The sequence below is a fragment of the Lepidochelys kempii genome, chromosome 24 (genome assembly GCF_965140285.1).
Source record: "Lepidochelys kempii isolate rLepKem1 chromosome 24, rLepKem1.hap1, whole genome shotgun sequence".
Lineage (NCBI taxonomy): Eukaryota > Metazoa > Chordata > Testudines > Cheloniidae > Lepidochelys > Lepidochelys kempii.
This window is the reverse complement of record NC_136403.1, coordinates 6004020-6026256: the sequence shown is the minus strand read 5'-3', so window position 1 is coordinate 6026256 and position 22237 is coordinate 6004020.

Below are 22237 nucleotides of genomic sequence, written 5' to 3'. Positions count from 1 at the left end.
GCAACACCGTTTAACTAACCTAACCTGTAGACAGTAAAGTCAATGAGAAACTTGCTGTTGATATAGCTATCACCTCTCTGGGGGGTGGATTACCTATGCTGCCAGGAGAAAGCATAGGTAGGGGCTTCATGAAAGCAGTGCAGCATTTTAAGTGTAGACCTACACCCTGTTACAACAGTGGTGGCATCAAATTAAGAGTTCACATAATTAATGAGAAGACACATACATGATTGCAGGAATGTTATTTTCATCAGTTGAGTGCTTAACTAACCTTCCCAAATAGGAGCAAGGTTTGTAAAACTGACAGTCTCCTTCCCCCTTCCCCAGTAAATCTGTATTAAGGACATCTTCAAAATAACACCTTCTCTTAAGCAAATAATTTGTGATGGAAAATGTAAAGATATTTTAAAATGGAAACTTTAACCCTCCAAGGTCATGTCTATTTTATGTGGCCACTAAAAGTCCCATAGCTTGCTCTTAAGAGTAATTGATTACCCTTGATAAAGAAAAAGTCTCTGTCCCACCCCTGGCATCTGCTTTTCTGCTACCCCAGAAGTGATTGTATACATAAGGGATCAGAGTCTGTAGAAAAGCAATCAGTAGGAGAAGGATCAGGCCCATCATTTCAAATGCTTTGGGATGGAAAGTGCCACATTACACTTATGTTTCAACCAGTTTTTGCCCACAACTTAATTTTTACTACCTGCTTGCATGGCTGCTTGCAACATGTGCCCAACAGTGTGTTTAGCAAAAACAGTGCAGAAACTCCTTGCCTGGAGGGGCTTAAAATCTCACTCAAGCCAGCGTCTATTTGAAATCCATGCTGCAAAGCTTATCTGCAGAAAAGAATAAAACAGCTGCAGGAGGCAATACAAAATGATTTAGGGCCAAGAAAGAGATGAGCTTGAAAAGATTTAAGCATCAATTAAGTGGAACTTCACCCCTGCCTAAAAATCACCAGATCTTCTTGCTGAATATTCCAGAGCTCTGGACAAGAAGGAATGACTTACACTTTACATTCAAAGATTAGATTTAAAGGCCAGAAGAGACTATTACAGCACATATACAGGAGGTCAGGCTAACAGGCCAGAGAATTTCATCCAGTTCCTCCTGTATTGAACCCAATAACTTGTGTTTGACAAAAGCGTCTCTTCCAGAAAGGCATCCAAACGCTTAGAAGACATCAAAAGATGGAGATGCCACCACTTTCCATGGTAGACAGGTCCAATGGTTAATTCACTGAACTATAGCGCATCTCTGTTCTGGACGCAGTACTCAGGGGAGTCTATTTCCTGAGCTACCGAACTTGGCTTTAAAAACGTTTGGTGGGGAAATAGTCCCACTGCAGGCCCCCATGGTGCTATCGGTTGGCAGCGTACCGCCATGCGCTAGGTAATTTCACCCTGGGGCTGGATATTAGAGACAAGGTGATGAGGTCATCTCTTTCATTGGACCAACTTCTGTCTGCAAAAGAAACAGGAGCAGTGGAAGCTCTCATAGAGTGGGGGAGGGGGCCACCGGCGCCCAAACCCTGCCCCCCCCCCTTCTCCCTGAGTCCCCGCCCCACCTCTTCCCCCAAGACCTCATCCCTCACTCACTCCTCTCCCTCCTCCGCCCCCTTTTGGTGCCCCTGAAAAGGGACGCGCTTTCAAGCTTACTCAGAGCGTCTCTTCAGGTCTGGGAACGAGTTAGCGACTGCTGTTTGTAGACAGCGTGCTGTACAAACACCTAGTGAGAGGCCGTCCCCGCGCCCCGAGCTTACAATCTAGGGAAAGCTGGGAGGACAAACAGAGGGGAAGCGACTTGCCCAAGGTCACTGGCGGCTCTCGGCAAAGAACTCAGGTTTTCCTTAGTCCCAGGCCAGGGCACTGCCCACCGGGAAACCTGACCCACATAGCCGTAGTGGACATGGGAGGTTGCGGGAAGGGCGCTGGGCTCATTCTGAGCCCTGGGAAGCCGGCCCCTGGGGGGAAAGGGCTCAGCATCAGAAGGCAGGCATGGGGAGGAGAAGACCCTTTAGTTCCTGCTCACAGCGAGACGCCCGGCGACAAAGCGTGGTCCACCGAGCCAGCCTCCCCACCAGCCACGCAGTTCCTCGACAGCGGCGGAGACCTGCCAAGAGCTACCACACAGCAACGGGGCCCCTGCCATATCCACACCGTTCCCGATTAGCTCCTCCAGGTCCCCCTCGCCCCGTTAGGATCCCATGGGAGAGCTCACTCTCCATTCATGCCTGGCCAGAGATGTGGGTGAAAGTTAACGGACAGCATTGCTACCTGCAGCAGGGCTGGTTTTCTAGATACAAACAGGGCCCAGGTACCTCTGGGGAAGGAAAACAACACATGCTGCTCAGAGGTTGGCCGTGACCTTGGCAAATGGTTTTGGTTGCAGAGGCAAAGAGCTCAGGCTTCAGTTTCTTTGCCTTCCCCTCCCTGTCCTTACCCACCCCTGATTCCCCACCAGCAGGTTGCTCATTAGCAAGGCAAACCACTGGGCAACCAGTGTTAGTTAAGGAAATGAAGGCCTACAGACAATGTGCAGCAAGGTGAGGTTTTCAAGCGCTTTCATTAAACCAGTGCGAATGGCTGTGTAGATGCCCCTAGTCGGACGTGAGCGAGGCTTATTTCAGTTCATCTTAAAGTTACTCAGAAATAGGTTGATGCTAAATCGAAATAAGCAACTTAGAATCAAATGCAGAAAAAATGGCAGCCTCTTAACCAGGCGACACCTGCCTTAATGCTTCTCAAAAGGCAAAGAGTCTTTACACTTATCACCACAGTGTCAGGACAGGGGACTAGGTGTCAGGACTCCTGGGTTCTTTTTAAAAAAAGAAAAGGAGTACTTGTGGCACCTTAGAGACTAACCAATTTATTTGAGCATGAGCTTTCGTGAGCTACAGCTCACTTCATCAGATGTTTACCGTGGAAACTGCAGCAGACTTTATATACACACAGAAATCATGAAACAATACCTCCTCCCACCCCACTGTCCTGCTGGTAATAGCTTATCTAAAGTGATCAACAGGTGGGCCATTTCCAGCACAAATCCAGGTTTTCTCACCCTCCACCCCCCCCCCCTCGCTCTGGGAGTCTTCACACCCATTGCGTAGTATTGAGTGGTTAGGGCAGGGGACTGGGAGCCAGGACGCCTTGGTTCTATCCCCTGTTCTGCCACTGATTCACTCCAAAGTTTTGGACAAAGTACACCCCCTGCTGTGTGCCTCAGTTTCCCCCCATCTGTAGAATCAGGCTGCTGCAGGTTGTGAGACTCTGATTAAGTAACGCGAAAGGAAGGGTGCTCTAGACATGCAAAGCCTTCGACGAGCCAAGCGGAGAGCTGGAAAGGCAGCTTTTCTGGGAAGCTCTCTTTATCTCCCGCTGCACACAGTGCTGACTTCAAAAAGCAGCTTCCTGACATGGCCAACACCCCTGTGGGAACCAGGTGAACCCCAACGCCAACCAGCACAGAGCCAGCTCCCTCTGTCACCCTCTGATTGCAGGTTATTGCCCTCAATAACGATTGTGTGATTGCAGCGCTCATATTTCTAGCTGTTCTTGGATCAGATCATGCACTTGTCTTCCTGCCAGGGCTGGCCTGGTGCCTATGGGTATGGACTGTGCAACAGAAGATAAGCGTTGTTGTTTCGGTTACTGAGCAAGATGTTCTTACTTGCACGAGTCCCCTGCAGACAAAAATCATCCATTTTCACCGACAATGTCCACAGAAAGCAGAAAAAAAAAAGCGGGGGGGCTAGATGGGAAAAATAATCCTTCCCCAGCCAGCTGCACAAACAATTCAGGGCTGGTTCTGCTCTGAAAACAGAGTCTGTAGAAATAGCACCTGCTTCCTCAACAGATCCACTCTAAGGGGTGAGTCGGATTCTTCTCTGCATCCTGAAGTGAACGAAGTCTGGTGGTGCTGTGATTAGCCCTGCGGGGTCTGAAGCCGGAGTCTAGCCCTGCAGCACCCTCCTGGCTACGGCAAAGGGAGCTGGTTTCCAGTCTGACTCGCGCATCACCGCCAGAATTTTATCACCGTCTAACTGCATGGTCCAATGCTCAGTTATGGTGGCCGTTTTCACCATCTGGTAGAGACCGTTGCATTGCTTGCATGTGAGCCCCCAAATGGGCTTTAATGGCACTGACTTCTAGTAACATCTACACACACAGACGCAGTTATCCACCTGCCCGACGAGCCAGCCAGTCCCATTCCCTCCGCCACGTCAGCCTACAGCTTGTAGCTGGAGAGGCCGTGCTCAGATACTAAGGTGACAGGCACCTCATAGACGCGACAGGTAGACAGAAAAAGGACTGGGGGTCAGAACTGCTGGGATCCATCTACACCAGGTGAGGAAAAAATTGTCCGGGCCTGGATCACATGCAATGAACTGATTGTATCATTTGGCCTTGCAACAGTTCCGTGGGGGCGTGACTCATCCATGCTCTTTCTGCACTATCCCTTTCAATACATCCACAGGCTGCACCCGTGCACTCTGAGATAGCTGATGTACCCAGCCTTATTGCTTACAGCAGGGGCTTATGAGTAATTTCTAAAACAGAAGACCCTGCGTGTGGCGGGACGCCGTGAGGAGGACTGGCTAACCCACTGCAGCTGCACTGACTGCACTGGGAAGGATCACTGTAGCCTGCCCTGGTTCAATGAGATCTGAGCTAAGGACCGTCTCCTGGGCATTTCAACCAGCTCCAAGCAATGCTTTGTGTGATGTTTGCTCCAGGCCCCTGGATTCTGTTCCCGCTGCTGCAGGACCTTGGGCACACTCAACCTTAGATTCCCCTCGGCCTCGCAGGGGTGCCGCGTGGTTTAATGAATGAATGCTTGAGCACCGTAGGTTACCTGCAAAGCGCTGGACGTTACCCGCAGATCCGAGAGCAGATGCAATGCAGGATGCTGTGAATTTTGTACAACACGCTTTGAGGGGGTAAGAATAGCAACTGATATCTCTGCACAGCCCATGAGTGGCAGGCGGGCACGCCTCCCTGATTGGCATGCCAGTTGCAGAACGGTCCTAATCTGGTTGCTTGAGCCCCTCTGACAGGTGCAGCAGCAGCCAACCAGGGGAAAGGTAAACCCAGGGATGTGGCCAAGTATGGGCAGAAAGCAAAGTTAATCGCAGGGTTACCCTCCGTCTGGTTGGGTCTCTTAGGGAGCTCCTGGGTGGGTCGGTACTGAACAAAGGAGAGTTTGCCCACAAGCCCGTGGATCTGGATGGATCCAGGCTCCAGCAGCAATCAAAGGCCATTCGCACTGGGCAGCTGTTTGGTGGCCGATGTGAAACAAAGTTGCTGGGTCTCACCCACATCCCAGTGGACTGGGTCTCAGAGCCCATTGACACAACCAGAGCAATTCTGGGTCTGTCCGTCCGTCTCATGAATCGCTGTGTTCCTGGCTCACATGCATCAGCAATTTATAGGACAGACAGAGAGCCCCAGAAGCCCCTACACATGGCGCTGCATACGCACGTAGCGAGTGACAGTCCCTGTCCCGAAAGGTTTGAAGTCTCTATCGATGAGACAGAGGAGGTATTACCCCCATTCTACAGACAGGGAGTAGATGCACAGCAGAGAAGGTCCCAGAACCCCGGGCTCCAGCCTGTATAGCTACCCTGCACTTTTACAGCTCCGGAGCCCGAGCCTGCTGATGCAGGCATTTAATTACAGCATAGGCATATCCTACGTGACTTGCCCAAGGTCATCCAGGGAAGCTGGGCAGAGCAAGGACTTGAACCTTAGTGTCCCAATTCATAGGTTAGCTCCCTCCCAAGCATGTAACTGGGATGGTGCAAAAGGCTCTCCACAGCAGGATCCAGCCATGCTGACCTGAGAGGAGAGCCTGGAGCCTTTTGCACTAATCCTGTAACTTTTCTCCAGCAGGGATCCATACACACAGGCGTTGAACCCAGGACTCTTGAGTCCCACTTCATAGCTTCAGCTACAAGCTCAGCTCCTTACTTGCTTTGCCGCCCTGAACTCAATGCCTGCAACCTAAGCCTCCAGCTCACACATCATTCTAAATACCAATGCACAAGGCCAGCTGGCCCAGCAGCTGAGCCCAGAGCCAAGCTTAGATAAGAGCCCCTGGTAAAGCTACATAAGATACTGTCCAGTGACAGTAGAGAGTGGCTGAAAAAGGGCAAGGTACGCAGGGGCCAGTGATTTGTGCCTGCTAGGGTGACCAGACAACAAGTGTGAAAAACCGGGATGGGGGGGGGGTAATAGGAGCTTGTATAAGAAAAAGACCCCAAAATAGGGACTGTCCCTATAAAATCGGAACACCTGGTCACCCTAGTGCCTGCTCCTGGCAGAGGTGCAAGGTGCCATTAGTATTTGCACTGAGTGCAAAGACAAGTCTCTGGGGAGTATTCCTATGGCTCACAGAAAGTCCACAAGAGGATGATCTTCCCAGTGTTAGGTGTATTATGGCTCTATCTAGAGGCCTCTGCTGAGATCAGGGCTGCACTCTGCTGGGTGATGCACAGATATACAGGTTACATCTACACACACGCACGGCAGCAAGTCTCAAAGCCTGGGTCAATGGATGAGCTTGCAAGGCTCACGCTGCAGGGCTGAAAATAGCAGCTTGACATTCAGGCTCAGCCCGGGCTCTGATGCCCAGCGAGGGGGGTAGATCTCACAGCTCAGGATCCAGCCCGAGCCTGAAAGTCTACACTGCCATTTTCATCCCTGTGAAACTCAAGTCGGTTCACCTGGGCTCTTTTCTCACTGTGTAGACATGGCCATAGCAAGATCACAGCCCAAGAGAATTACTCTCTAGTCCCACCTTCATTGCCTCCTTCTGTGTCCAATAAAGGGGAATGTTGTCTAACAGAGCTGGGCAGGAACTGGAGTTTTCATTTCATAGGGAATCCTGCAAGTTTGAAACACTTTCTTGTTCCAGAACAGAATGAAAGCCAAAGAACGCTGAGTTTCAGAGTAACAGCCATGTTAGTCTGTATTCGCAAAAAGAAAAGGAGTACTTGTGGCACCTTAGAGACTAACCAATTTATTTGAGCATGAGCTTTCGTGAACTACAGCTCACTTCATCGGATGCATACCATGGAAACTGCAGAAGACATTATATACACAGAGACCATGAAACAATACCTCGTTTCATGGTCTCTGTGTATATAATGTCTTCTGCAGTTTCCACGGTATGCATCCGATGAAGTGAGCTGTAGCTCACGAAAGCTCATGCTCAAATAAATTGGTTAGTCTCTAAGGTGCCACAAGTACTCCTTTTCTTTTTGTGGAAAGTGTAGAAGATCTTTTATACACACAAAGCATGAAAAAATACCTCCCCCCACTCCACTCTCCTGCTGGCAATAGCTTATCTAAAGTGATCACTCTCCTTACAATGTGTATGATAATCAAGGTGGGCCATTTCCAGCACAAATCCAGGGTTTAACAAGAACGTCTGGGGGGAGGGGGTTAGGAAAAAACAGGGGGAAATAGGTTACCTTGCATAATGACTTAGCTACTCCCAGTCTCTATTCAAGCCTAAATTAATTGTATCCAATTTGCAAATGAATTCCAATTCAACAGTTTCTCGCTGGAATCTGGATTTGAAGTTTTTTTGTTGAAGAATTGCAACTTTCATGTCTGTAATCGCGTGACCAGAGAGATTGAAGTGTTCTCCGACAGGTTTATGAATGTTATAATTCTTGACATCTGATTTGTGTCCATTTATTCTTTTACGTAGAGACTGTCCAGTTTGACCAATGTACATGGCAGAGGGGCATTGCTGGCACATGATGGCATATATCACATTGGTGGATGTGCAGGTGAACGAGCCTCTGATAGTGTGGCTGATGTTATTAGGCCCTGTGATGGTGTCCCCTGATTAGATATGTGGGCACAGTTGGCAACGGGCTTTGTTGCAAGGATAGGTTCCTGGGTTAGTGGTTCTGTTGTGTGGTATGTGGTTGCTGGTGAGGCAAGACTCCTTGCCTACAGACAGCCCCCCAACCTGAAGCAAATACTCACATATCTACCCACATATCTATTCAGGGGACACCATCACAGGGCCTAATAACATCAGCCACACTATCAGAGGCTCGTTCACCTGCACATCCACCAATGTGATCTATGCCATCATGTGCCAGCAATGCCCCTCTGCCATGTACATTGGTCAAACTGGACAGTCTCTACGTAAAAGAATAAATGGACACAAATCAGATGTCAAGAATTATAACATTCATAAACCAGTCGGAGAACGCTTCAGTCTCTCTGGTCACACGATTACAGACATGAAAGTTGCTATATTACAACAAAAAAACTTCAAATCCAGACTCCAGCGAGAAACTGTTGAATTGGAATTCATTTGCAAATTGGATACAATTAACTTAGGCTTGAATAGAGACTGGGAGTGGCTAAGTCATTATGCAAAGTAACCTATTTCCCCCTGAAAAAAGAAAAGGAGTACTTGTGGCACCTTAGAGACTAACCAATTTATTAGAGCATAAGCTTTCGTGAGCTACAGCTCACTTCCTCAGATGCATATCGTGGAAACTGCAGCAGGCTTTATATATACACAGAGAATATGAAACAATACCTCCTCCCACCCCACTGTCCTGCTGGTAATAGCTTATCTAAAGTGATCATCAGGTGGGCCATTTCCAGCACAAATCCAGGTTTTCTCACCCTCCACCCCCCCACACAAATTCACTCTCCTGCTGGTGATAGCCCATCCAAAGTGACAACTCTTTACACAATGTGCATGACAATCAAGTTGGGCTATTTCCTGCACAAATCCAGGTTTTCCCCCTGTTTTTTCCTAACCCCCTCCCCCCCATCAGACGTTCTTGTTAAACCCTGGATTTGTGCTGGAAATGGCTCACCTTGATTATCATACACATTGTAAGGAGAGTGGTCACTTTAGATAAGCTATTACCAGCAGGAGAGTGGATCTGTGTGTGTGTGTGGTGGGGGGGGGGGAGGGGGGGGGTGAGAAAACCTGGATTTGTGCTGGAAATGGCCCAACTTGATTATCATACACATTGTAAGGAGAGTGATCACTTTAGATAAGCTATTGCCAGCTGGAGAGTGGGGTGGGGGGAGGTATTTTTTCATGCTTTGTGTGTATAAAAGATCTTCTACACTTTCCACAGTATGCATCTGATGAAGTGAGCTGTAGCTCACGAAAGCTTATGCTCAAATAAATTGGTTAGTCTCTAAGGTGCCACAAGTACTCCTTTTTTTAAAGAACGCTGAGTTCACCACAAAGCAAAACTGTGGAGATTTGTTTGTTTCTTGTTGACCAAAATGGTTTGTTTAGACTGGCATGAAAACGGTTCATTCCAGTTTAAACTTTTATATTAAATTATATCAAAAATGGTCATGAAACGTCATCAACTGAAAAAATTGGAAGGAATCCATTCCAAAACTATCAAAATTCCTGCTTTGTTCCATCCAGATGGAAATGCGTTCTTCAGTTTTTCTTTTGAAACAAACTTTTGTCTAAATTGACTCATCGACGCAAAACATTTAGCTTTTGACAAATCCGCATTTTCCAGTGGAAAAACATCCCGTTGGAAAATTTCTGACCAGCTAAAGGTAACAACGATGACCTGACATTTCTCTAGCAGCCCTTATCCTAAAGGATCCCAAAGTGTTTACAAGGGGCTGCATACAGAGTAGGAATTCACCCAGAAATGAAATGCAACCTCTTCTAGGCTGGAACACAGCCGCTGGTTAGCAACTTTGCACAGGGATCACTCAACTAGCACTGAATTCAGCCTTCTCTGGGGTGGAACCCAGCAGCAGCCATTTAACATCTGCACAGTAACAGTTTAGGAAGAAAATCCCATATGCATGTGAAATTATAGCGGGAAACTCTAGGCAAATAGAATGTACATGATCCTGCAGGGCTTATGAACCTGATCAGACTCCAGGTCACCGTGGCCGCAGAGTAGATACACTCCCAGCTCCCTTTGCTTTGCAGGCAGTGAAGCAGAATATCCCTGGTGTGTCTCCATCCATCCCCTTTGCTGGTTGCATTGGACAGACACATACGGCCCAAAATGGACAGAATCAGGCTGTCTTCCCCTCTTTGAGTTACCCTGCCTTTAAGACACACACCAGGGGAGCTGTCCGGCCATAGAGGGAGACACGGAAAGTGAGCGGTGCAATCAAGGCTTTCTAAAATTAGAGCCACTATCTTGCACACGTCCCATAATGTGTGTGTGCGCACACGTGTGGAGCAACACAGTCCTCCCCCCACCACACTCCACCACTTGTGCTTGTTACTTTGGAGACAGCTTTAACAGGTTCTTCACTATTTGACTGCCACACCCCACCTATGCCTTGGGGCACTGCAAAATTTTCTAAGGCACCTAAGTAAGTGCCAGAATCCCAGAGTCTCTGATTCTCTGGAAGTCCTTTGAAATCCCCATCTTTGCATCGCGCCGGGTTATGATCGATCTGCAGGGCCCAAAGATGTTTGACACACGGACTGTCATGCATCAGTTGCATCATCATGTAACAGAGCCTGAGGTGTCTCTGAAAAATCTGGGCACTACAGTCATGTTGGGAGCTGAGCACTTTGACAAGTCTGACCCTAACTGTGGGCGTGACTGCTTGCAAATCTGGCCCTGAGCTCTTTGGAAGACAGGGCCCTTTCTGGCTAATTGCCCTGATCCACATTCAAACCGGTGATACATTACTGATTGCCTGAGCCAGCCCCTTCCCCAGACAAAGGGGCCCCATCTTTTGGATAAGTGTTTGCAGAGCACCTTGCATGGTCATAGATTATCAACCGCTCTGATCAGCCAGTGTGACCTCCTGAATGGATTCCTTGTCTAGTGGAAACCTGGTTCAATTTTCTCCTTTGCTACAGAACTCCTTTGTGACCTTTGGCTCCCATTCTCAGAGGTACATCTGGTCTTAATGCCCATTGAAATCAATGGGAAGTAGGGGCTTAAAAACCTTTGAGGATCCATGACCCAGTTTCCCCCTCTGTAGAATGGGGCTAAGAGCACTGCCTGGCCTCACCGGGGTGTTATGAATAGGAGCATATTAAAGCACGCGAGATGCTCAGATGTTGCAATAAATCCCCTAGAGAGACAGCACAAAGGGGCCTCCTTCCCAAGAGAGGGGGACGACTATTGAAATGCAAATCAGTCATAGGAAGATGAGCTACAGTTACTAAAAAAGTGGTGCACCTCCATCCCTGGGACCAGGTAAGTGGCACCCATTCACCAGAGCAGGCCCACGAATGAAGGGAGCTGTTCATTGTTCCATGGCTCTCTTTTGAGCTGAGTTGGGTTTTGCAACCCTGCTGCAGCTGTAAGAGGAAATTAGAGCCTGCCCAGGTGGATCCACATCAACAGCTCAGGAGCCTGGCAGGGACAGGCCAGAGGGGCTGGCTAGTGGACTAGATGAATGATGAACCGTTGGTCTTCCCTGGCATGGCTTGCGGCAGATGGCTGGGCGAGATGGTTGCGTGGTGGGCAACGCTCAAGGATTTAAGGCCTTGCAGGAATGAAGGGCTAAGGGCCCCCCAGGACTGGAATAGCAGTGGGAGCTGCAGCTCAGGATTGAGGGGCACCAGCAGAGCTGGGTGGAAGGGTACAGAGGGAACGCAGGACTGGAACGGCAAGGTCCTGAAGGTCAGGACTGAGGGGCACAGAGAACTGTGCGGTGGGAGTGCAGGGATGGAAGATGTGGGGGTGCTCCAGGTTGGGATTAAGGGACACTGGCTGAGATTAGTGGGGGAGGAGGTGGCAGGCAGGAGTTAAATATGTAGGAGGGGCTGCAGGTGACAAGGAAAGAGGGCAGTGGCAAGTGAAATAACAGGAGTAGCAGCCAGCAGGCACTTGAGATTTATTGGCAGAGTGGCAGGGGCAGGACGAGCCAGGGGAGCCGAAGGACTGAGATGCATTGGCAGAGTTGGGGTGTGGGGGTGCATCTCAGGACTGACTGAGCAGGGAGGCTGCAGGTCAGGACTGATTTGCATCCATACACCTATGGAGGGGGGAATCTCAAGGCCTGGGCTGCTGGGGCATGACAGTAACAAACCAGCCCGCACAATCCAGTGCACCTGGTAGGCCCTACCATAAACAAACCAACAGACCCAGGCAAACAAAGAAAATGCCTTCCGGCCTGGAAGCAGGTTTTAACTCTCTAGAGCGAGGGTGCAACAAAGAGCAAAATCTCTGGTTAAGGAATCCCCGGAGCTGGTGCTTTGAACGATCTTCAGCACAGGCCAAGGTCCAGGGAGCAGCTGGGCATCACCACACCTGGCAGAGCCGCATTTGTTATTGCACCACGTGAGCCGGTCACCCCACTCTGCCAAACGTTATGGCCGAAATAAAATTCAGGTGCAGTCAACAAAGACTAGCCCAGTGGCTCTCAAACTCTTTTTTCCATGGACCGCTTGAAAATTGCTGAGGGTCTCGGCCGGCCACTTAACGATCTTTCCAAATGTTATTTGTCCCGTTAGTTCACCATTGCAAAGCACTTTGGATAAAAACGCTATATAAAAAAACCCCAACTTAATCATTAACGTTTGTTTGTTCTACAAATAAAAGCAGACAACTCATATTTTAATACCAGTAGTCTTATCTTTCTAATGCAACGGACGTGCCCTCTCTTCCCTGCTGCAGCAGCCCCCGAGCTGGGGCTGAGGAGGGGGGTCTCTCCCTCTCTCTCCTGCCGCAGCAGCTCCTGAGCTGGGGCTGGGAAGTGGGGTGGGGTGGGGGTGTCTCTCCCCGGCAGCCACAGCCCTGGTGCTGGGGAAAGTTGCCTCTTTCTCTGGCTACCACAGCCCTGCACATCCCAAATTCCCCCATCCCCTCTTCTCACCCCACTGCCCCCTCCCACCTACCCCTTAGTCCCCCCCAGGCCACCACCTCACCTTACATGTGTGTCTTCTCCAGGGTCCAGGCACCTAATTAGTGGAGCCTCGCCTGTGTGGCTCCACTAATTAGGTGGGTGGCTCTTCATTTTTGTGTGTGGCCGCCCAGACGTGCACCTTAGAGGGAACTATCCGCGGACCACGTGAGTGGAGCTCGCGGACCACAGTTTGAGAACCTCTGGACTAGAGAAATGTCAAATGGACAGTGCCAGAGCCAGGCAAGGAGATTAAATCCAGCCACCCACCCACAAAACCTGGGTTCAATTCCCTGCTCTGCCGCAGATTCCCTGGGTGACCTTAGGCCTTGTCTACACAATTAGACCACAAGGAGCTGGGGGATAAAGCTGGCCTGCCATGGGCTAGTGTAGACCCTGAGGATGGGGATTAACAGTTTATTAATTGGCTTTGAGCTAATCCAGTTTCAAAAAAGGACTAGATCAAAGTGCTCTAAGGAGCCGTTCACCTGCATCAGCAGGGTGCACAGGAGCAGCGCTGGGGGAAAGCTAGCGGGGGGGGGGTGTAGATTCACACCTCTGCTTGCCATGGTTTAATTGTTGGTGTAGACAAGTTCCCCTTAATGTCTCTTTACCCTAGTTCCCTACCAGCAGTCTGTGGAGCCCTTCCCTACCTCCCAGGGCATGGGCAAGTGAGGATAAATACATTAAAGAGTGGGAGGCGCTGGGATTCGTGATGGGGACAGATAAGCACCACCAGAGAGAGAAAGTCCTCTGTGGCTGAGAACCCAGGAGTCCTGCCTCTTAATCCATCTGCTTACAGAAACCACTCTCCCTCCTTGTTCCAGATAAGTGATACTAAGTAGCTTTGATGTTACAGACCCTCCTTGAGCAGAATCTCCCAGAAAGACAGAACAACATGGCATTACTGAGATAGACAGACAGATCTTCGATTCTCCGCTCGATTGCCTGACAGTAAAAAAGCCACCAGAGTTTAAGGGGTGAACGTGAGCTGTTTTGAACCTCCCCTGGCTCATCTGGATTCAGGGGGCTCCTGGTCATACCGATTTGCCCTTGCATGTCAGTCACTGGCACGTAAGAGATCTGGAGAGAGGCAGGGCCAGCTCCATGGCCCAGTCAGCTTGCTGCAACTCAGTGTCTGGTGCAGAGAACTGCGGGTGGGGAGCTTCGGGAAGTTAGATACGCCCAAGCTCCCACTGAATTGAGTGCTGGGCTTCCCAGCCCAGGAGGCTGAACCCGACCCCCAGAGCAGGGTCAGCTGCAGTGGAAGCTTTCCATGCCACCCTGCTGATGGCCTTACAATGACCTAGAGGGGCAAATGGGGGCTGAGTCCCTGGGCCCATTCACCTTTGGCTCCTCTGCTGGGGCCCAGCTGGGTACCTGTCCACTACTAAAATCTTAGCCTCCATGATATCTTGTGACAGTGAGTTCCACAGGTTACCTGTGCAAATTAAGTCTTTTAAATTATTATGTATATTACCATAGAACCTAAGAACCCTCATCCAAGGCCAGAACCCTGTACTTTCCAGTTCCACAGAGCGTCCCTTAGGCCAGGATTCAAACTGGACAGCCTGACGCGAAGCACAACCCCCAGAGCCATCCAGCCCCTGGCCCAGATACAGAGGGTATTTTTGAAGGTGTTCAATCAGCAAAAACAACCAACCATCTCCCCGTCCAGCTATCCAGAGCAGCCTGTTTACTCATTCCAACCAGCGCAGCTGTCCTTGGGCAGCTTAATTCTAAAGATACCCAGGAGAGAATGCAGCTTTTTTCCAGGAAGCTGTTTACGTCCCCAGAGGGGAGGCTCGAGATGGGGGGACAAGTCTGGGCAACTCCGCTCCCTATAAGGAGATAGAGCCAGGTCCACCGGTGGCAACGTGACACTGGGCCATGAATTTGTTCCCCAAAGGCAGAGGAGCAAGTGGACAGCACATTTCTGCTGCTAAGATCAGGGTGTTTGTCAGTCCAAGCCTGAGCTACTCCAGGGAAAGTGGATATAGCCAGCATCCTGGCCCCTCTGAACCCAGATAAAACAAGGGGACATTCTAAACAGCTCACGTTAACCCTTCAAACACTGGGGCTTTTCTGATGGTCAGTCAAATGAATGTTTTAGGGGATATCATCTGTCTATCAATCACAGTAACTACACAGGGCCAATGCAATCCTTGGATGTATAAACAGGAGTAGAAGGAGGAGGTGGGAGGCAATTTTACCTCTGTATGCAGCATGCGTGAGATGGAGCCCGGAATACTGCAGCCAGTTCTGGCATCGGCATTTTTTAAAAGGATGTTGAAAAGTTGAAGGGGGGACAGAAAAAAATCCATAAAAGTTATTTGAGAGCTGGAGAAAATGCCTGGCAGAGAGCTCCTTAAGTCTCTCCATCGGTTTAGTTTATCATAAAGAACATAAGAAACAGCCATACTGGGCCAGACCATTGGTCCAGCTAACCCCATATCCTGTCTTCCGACAGTGGCCAAAGCCAGCTGCTTCAGAGGGAATGAACAGAACAGGCAGTCGTAGTGTGATCCATCCCCTGTAATCTTCTCCCAGCTTCTGGCAATGACAGAGGCTAGGGACATCCAGAGCATGGGGGAGCCAATAGCCATTGCTAGACCCGTCCTCCATGAACTTATTTAGTTCTTTTTTGAACCCCGTTATAGTGTTGGCCTTCACAACATCCCCTGGCAATGAGTTCCACAGGTTGACTGTGCGTTGGGGGAAGAAGTGCTTCCTTCTGTTTCTTTTAAACCTGCTGCCTGTGAAATTCAGTGGGTGCAGCTTGAGAGGCAACTTATCAGTGAGCCAAGAACCAGCCAGGTACTACAGGAACCTGTGATCGAATAGGAAAAACATAGAACAAGAACTAAAGGCTGGACATTACAGCCAGACTCATTCAAATGAGGACTAAGGCACAACAATTATCTACCAGGAAGGGTGATTAACTAGGTCTCATTGTAGTCAGCTGGCCCAGGTGGGGAAATGAGAATGTGTGGATCCCCATGCAAAAGAAACAGCCCCCTGAGAATGCCCCTTCCCCCAGGGAGGGGGTGTCCCCAGCCCATGTAAGGGCTCCGCATAAGCTCTCGATCCCAACCCCTGGCATAGGGGGTGGAGCGAAGCATGGCCAAAGTGCTCTGAACTATGGTAGAAGGAGCAGAGCATGAGTTAGAGCCACCTTAGGGCTGCTCTAACTTACACTAGGGGCCAGGAAAGCCCTTGGAAAGCCCCAGAGTACAGGGAGAGCAAAGGGATCTAAAGTCTCCTCTCCATCCCTGCCCCAAGTGCAGGAACAGAGCGATGTGATCCGCCCCCTCCCCCCCCCACACACACACACCTCTGTCCCCTTTTAAATAAAGCTTCTTCTGTATGCAGACGTCAGAGCTCAATGTCCAGGTTCCCCAGCCAGAGACTGGCCTCTGAATCAAGGGAGGCTAGGCATTGTAGACCACCCTCCAGTTGTCGGGCTGGGCACTCATCCACCCCCTGGGTGACTGTAACTGCAACGCAATGTCACAGACAGCGTGGAGAGGAATCCAGGCCAAGCCAGTGCATGGTTGAGGCAACTCTGGTCGAGCCAGAGAGCAGCCTGCCAAGCCTGGACCAAGCTCTACAACCGAGTGGACAAGGAAGCAGATGCAGCGATGGGACTCCTGAATTTACTCAGCGTGTTCGACTCTTTCCCAGCAATGCTTCTCTACTCCGTACGGACGTAATTTTTGGCTCCCTGGCGGCGCCGATGGTCCGGGCATGGTAAAGGGCCAGCAACGCTCCCGTCCAAGAGCGCGTGAGCTGCCGTAGCAAAGGGGTGTTGAGAGATCAACCATGGGGGCACATCCCAACCTGCAGGAACAGGGAGTCTGGAATACGAGTAGACTTCGAGTGGGGGAGTGTATTGTTCCCGACCTGAGAATGGGGCATCAGTCAGCCGGAGACGTAATAAGTTGGTTTCATCGGTCACAGCTCTCCAGGCAGACTTCGCAGGAATGGCCGCTCCTCGAAGGTCTGGTGGAGCTAAGCACAATGGCACGCACAGACTGGAGGTTGCGGGATAATTCAAGCAGCCATGAGTGATATGAATGGCTGAGCTCAGCTCTACTACGGCCTGCAGAGCTGGGCAAACACCAGGGCCAATACAGACGAACGAAGGACCGAGGGATCTGCTCCCCAGGAAAGCTTTCGTATCAGGGGGTAGGGGAAGAGATTTTTCTTTGCAGGTGTTCCAGGCGAGGCTGATATGTCAGGTGATGGCCAAGTTTTACTCCCAATATGTGATAATAATATGTTATTTAACCTCTGATTGCCAGAAGCTGGGAGTGGACAACAGGGGATCACTCAGTGATGATCTGTTCTGTTCATTCCCTCTGGGGCACCTGGCACTGGCCGCTGTCGGAAGACAGGATACTGGGCTAGATGGACCCTTGGTCTGACCCAGTCTGGCCGTTCTCATGTTCTTAACTGACTGGAATGGCTCTGAGCGTCCTTGGGCATGGAGCGAGACGGGTTGATTGGCAAGGCGATTGCTTAGATGGACAGGAGATGCCACCATAAACCTCCATTGCTGGAAGAAAAGGGGCAAAGTATCCATGTCTGGGCTGAGATCCCCTTCATTCCTGTGGAACTGGTTTCCCTGATCACCCATAAAGATGTCCTCAGCATACCCAGACTTCTCAGCCAGTATTGCAGGAAGGTCGTACGTGTGTATATATATTGAACAACAGGGAAGCCAAAACTGACCCTGGTGGGAGCTGTTCCGGACTCACTTTAGAAAAAATTAGAGAAAATCAGTTGCCCTTGATATAGCAGTGGGTGTTTGCTGCCCCAGCACAGGAGGAGTTAATCCCTTGGCCAGTGCAATGTGGAACAGAACTTGTTTTTTCCAACCTGGGGTTTAGCTGCCAGGTGTTATTCCTGGAGGGGGTTTTCATCTAGTTTTCGCTTGCTTCGCTCCTCCTGCAAGAGCTAATCCGGGGCCAACGTGACCGGGACGTCAAAGCAGTGGCAGCTGGCAGCCTCTGCCACAACGGGCTGTCCATGTCTCCGCTGGTGGTGAGACCCCAGTGACCTTGCATATTGCATTGGCTGGACAGCTGCCTCATGACTCTCTCCCACTGTAGGAGTCATAGAATCATGGAATATCAGGGTTGGAAGGGACCTCAGGAGGTCATCTAGTCCAACCCCCTGCTCAAAGCAGGACCAATCCCCAATTTTTGCCCCAGATCCCTAAATGGCCCCCTCAAGGATTGAACTCACAACTGTGGACTTAGCAGGCCAATGCTCAAACCACTGAGCTAACCCTCCCCATGCAGGGAGCTACAGCCAATGGGGAGTTAAAGAGACTCCCCCCACGTGCTGCCTTTTACAGTCAATGAGGTGTCCTCCCTGCTTTGCAGGCTGCTGCTCCACCCAAAGGATGGGCTGTGAGATAGAAGCAATTGAGGCAAATCTAAGCAAGGCACTGCCTTGGGGTTTGCAGGGCTCTGGGTGGGGGAGATGGGGCAGTGAACGGCCTCCCAAAGGAAATGGATTGAGAGACCAGATGCAGCCAAACTCCACAGCCTGGTGGAAAAAAACACTCAGTCTGCTGTACACCACAGCCTATCTCCTCCCAGCTGTGGTGTCCCCACTTAGAGAGCTCCTTAAATCAAGACACTGGGACTATGCCATATAGCAAAGTGCAGAAGTCTGAGCATTATGGAGCATATGCACACAGCAGGACCTAAACCAGCTGGGCCCAGTTCTCCATTGCCCTGTGCCTTGCTTGGTCACATGCACCGGGGATGTAGAACATGGCCAGAGCAGAGAAACTGCATAATTTTGCACCCTCTTGGCTCATGTGGCAGGAGATATTTTGCCAGCATTTTGGTTGGGCAAGACTCTGATGGCATTATTTTTATCCTAGACTAGGATGGATTCATTTCACCCATTTTTCCTTTCAGGGGGTGGCACTGAAGGGTCACATTGGCTCTTGATTCCAATCCTGCCTATGTGGAACGAGGGAGGCTTCTAACTAGCTGCTCCACGTTACCATCCCCTGGAGGTTTGAAGCCAGTGGGGCTACTCATAGCAATAAATATCTAATCTTTGCAGTACAGTGTTTGCAGAATTAAGGTCTGATCTACCGCCTAAGTGCAAGTCACTCACCTTCCATCTTTCCTGGCCTCTATTGTACATTGCACCAGAGGTCACACTTAATCCTAATCACTTTGGTCTCCTAAGGAACACACTGCCTAGATAGGCTAAACCCAGCAATTCACGTCACTGCCCCCACAAAAAAGTCTTACAAAACCTAAAGTGAACAGAAATGTTTCATGAATTCTTTTGTCATTCAAGGAAAACTGAGTCTTGGGGGTGGGGCTGGGGCCACTGCTGGAAACCCAAACACTGCAACCTTGCCTACTAGAAAATGAAACAGAGTGGACTCCAAAAGGAAAGGGATTAATCTTGGGTCATCATCCGTTTTGAAATAAAAAGAAACAAGCATCATAAACTGGGTGAGAAGCCCTTCTAAAATGTTAGTAAAATGGATAAGGATTGGAGGGGGGGGGTTGTAATACACACACACACACAAGATAGGATCCCTTCTAACCTTTAGCACTAATTTAGCAATGAATCTGCTCGACTCTTAATTTTAGCTTCATTTGAACAAATAATTTTTAAAAAGGCAAATTAAATTTATCCAGGAACCTCTAATGCCCATCACTAATTCCCCAGATTTTGCCAGCTAGACAAGGTCATTCTCAAGCAGCCTGTCTGCTTTTAGCGAACAGTGGCTCACTCCCCAGCCAGGGATTGAAACGTGGTATGAGACCTAATGCTGCATGCCAGGACAGTAGTTAATATTAGATGTTTTGCTGTATCGCCCCTGCACGAAGCCAATTTGGGTAAAAGGCAAGTGCATTGTCTTTATGCTTGAGGCTCACATGTAAGGTGGGGAGTTTTCCATCCATGTGATGTGTTTTGTCACAGTCCTGGCCTCCTAGCAGGAGATAGCATCTTTCCTATCACAGGACATCGGAGAGGTATTGACAGAATGCAACCAGGCACAGCGGGAGTGGTGAAACCAGAGGCAAGCAAGAAACTGGGTGGTATGAAGCATTCATAATACCTTTCTTAGTTCATACATAGCAGCTTTACATCTAAGTGTTAGAATCATCCATTTCACAGATGGGGATAGTCGTTTGCCCAGAACGACCTGAGATTAGAAAGCAGGTCTCTTGACTTCAAATTCAGCACCCTACCCACTGCACCAGGCTAGGTGGTAATGTGAGGGCCAGATTCAGCTAGACCCACAGGTGCTCAGCCTTCTGGGGAAAAAAAAGAAAATCAGACCCTGTTACCACATAAGGCAAAAATCAGACCCTCTGACTGTACAAGACACTCATTATGCACCATCTGGCTGGGCATCATACTATAGAAAAGAGCAGTGCAAAGGAAGATTTTAAGGGCTTCAAGCGATGTTTATAATAATCGTAACGATTTGCCCTTGTCTGAGCCTCTCAAAGCTCTTTGCAGTCATTGGTTAATAAAAGCTCACAGCCACCCCAGGCAGGAGGTAAATATTTATTAGCCCTGTTTTATGGCTGGGTGGACTGTACACATGGGATTCCTTTTAATGCCCCGGGGAACCATTTCTAGCACTGAAATAGTGGAGAAACGGGTCTATTTACAGGATTGTCACCATCCAATGTCAAAAGGAGGCCAAATCTCCTGTTCCGGTCCTTGGGGCATTGAAAAAAAAAGCTTTGAAAGACATGACAATGTTTTCTCATGTTCCCGTCTGTATCCACCTATCGTCTCCCCTTATGCTTAGATATATGGGGCACAGCTGTCTTTGTTTGTACAGCACCATGTACCATCAGGTTCTGGTCCATGACTAGAATTCCTAGGTGGTACCATGATAAGTGATAAGTAATCAGAACTTAAATACAAAAAAATCAATCAAGATTTTCAAATGCCCCGTTCGTTATTTCAATGGCTTTGCTTGAGGCACTTTAAAGGGGGTGGATTTTCAGCCAGTGCTGAGCCCCTGCCCTCTGAAAATCAGGCCCCTTGTAGAGATCACAAGCTGGACCCCCAAAAATCACTAGCCCCTTTCTGAAAGTCTGAAGGGCTTGATTCTGGTAGCCTTAAGCATATTAAACACTCACATATAGTCTGTGGGGCCACTGAGTGGAATCAAGCGGATTGACTGGTGCAGATTGATGTCAATAAGGGTGTCAGAACCTGCTCCAAATTCTTAACGCACAAATTGGGGGCGGGGGGGGAGAGGGGTTTGGCAAGTTCCAGGGGGTTATTTGTAGCAGAAGAGTGGAAGAACTCAAGAGTCCTGACTCTTATTCCTTCCACCACATTGAGAGCATTTGGATGCAAAGCAGAGTGCGAGTCAGCTGAGAAAAACAAAAGGAAATGAACCCCGAGAACAGCTGGAGCCCTGGTGTCAAACCCTGATCAATTTCTAGCAAATCTCCCCCAGTCCTCGCAAAATACACACACACACACACCCCGCTTTGCTATGTTTTTTTAAAAGAAAACACAGGACTAGATCCTCAGCTAACTTCAATAAGTCACTTCACTCTAGCCGACGATCTGGCCCTAACTTCTTTAGGGCTGATGCTGAATCTTACTGGTAAAGAACAAACAAACAATGAGACAGGTGGTAAAAACAGAAAGGCAAAGTTACATATGAGTCAGAATTCCTCCTCCCTTTCTGCTAGATACAGTTATTATGTCTGAGCTCATGCTCCTGGGATGGGAAGTTGTCCGGATTGGCTGGCAGATGATCAGCTGCAAGGAGATTGGAGCAAGCTGCCTCGCATGTGAACAGCACTCACTGCCTGCATGCTCCTCGGGGGTGGGGGAGTGTTAAGTAGTAGTTTGCTTCTTCCTCCTTGTGGTTTGGCTCAAAACTAGGTCCTCTCCTTGACATCTTGCTCAACAGCAGGGCCTGGAGGTGGGGAGTTGCCAAGCGTACAAACTTTTCCCTTGAAAGAATTCCAAGAGCAAAAACCGACTCATTGTGCAAGTGTGGGGCTGTGTTCCCTGCCTCTTCACAGCACAGTCAACACACATTGGGTCACGGGGTCACCGGGTAGCAAGGCTTATTCCTGGACACCTGTTTAGTAACAGACGCGGCACCACTCAGCAACCCAGAGCGGAGGGAACATTTCAGGCATCCCCTGTGCCGTGAAGCACAGAGGCAGGAGAACAAGGGGCTTACTGATCAAACCCCAGCCCTGAGTGGTTCAAATGCTTTGCCTCTCAGCACCATGTGATCGAAAGACATTCGGAAGTCTACCAACAAAGAGGGACAGTCTGCATAAAAATGTGAAACTGTCGAGACAGGCTAAGCGGCTCTCGCCGCCTGTGGGTTTTGGTGCTTCCCCTGGTGCAGG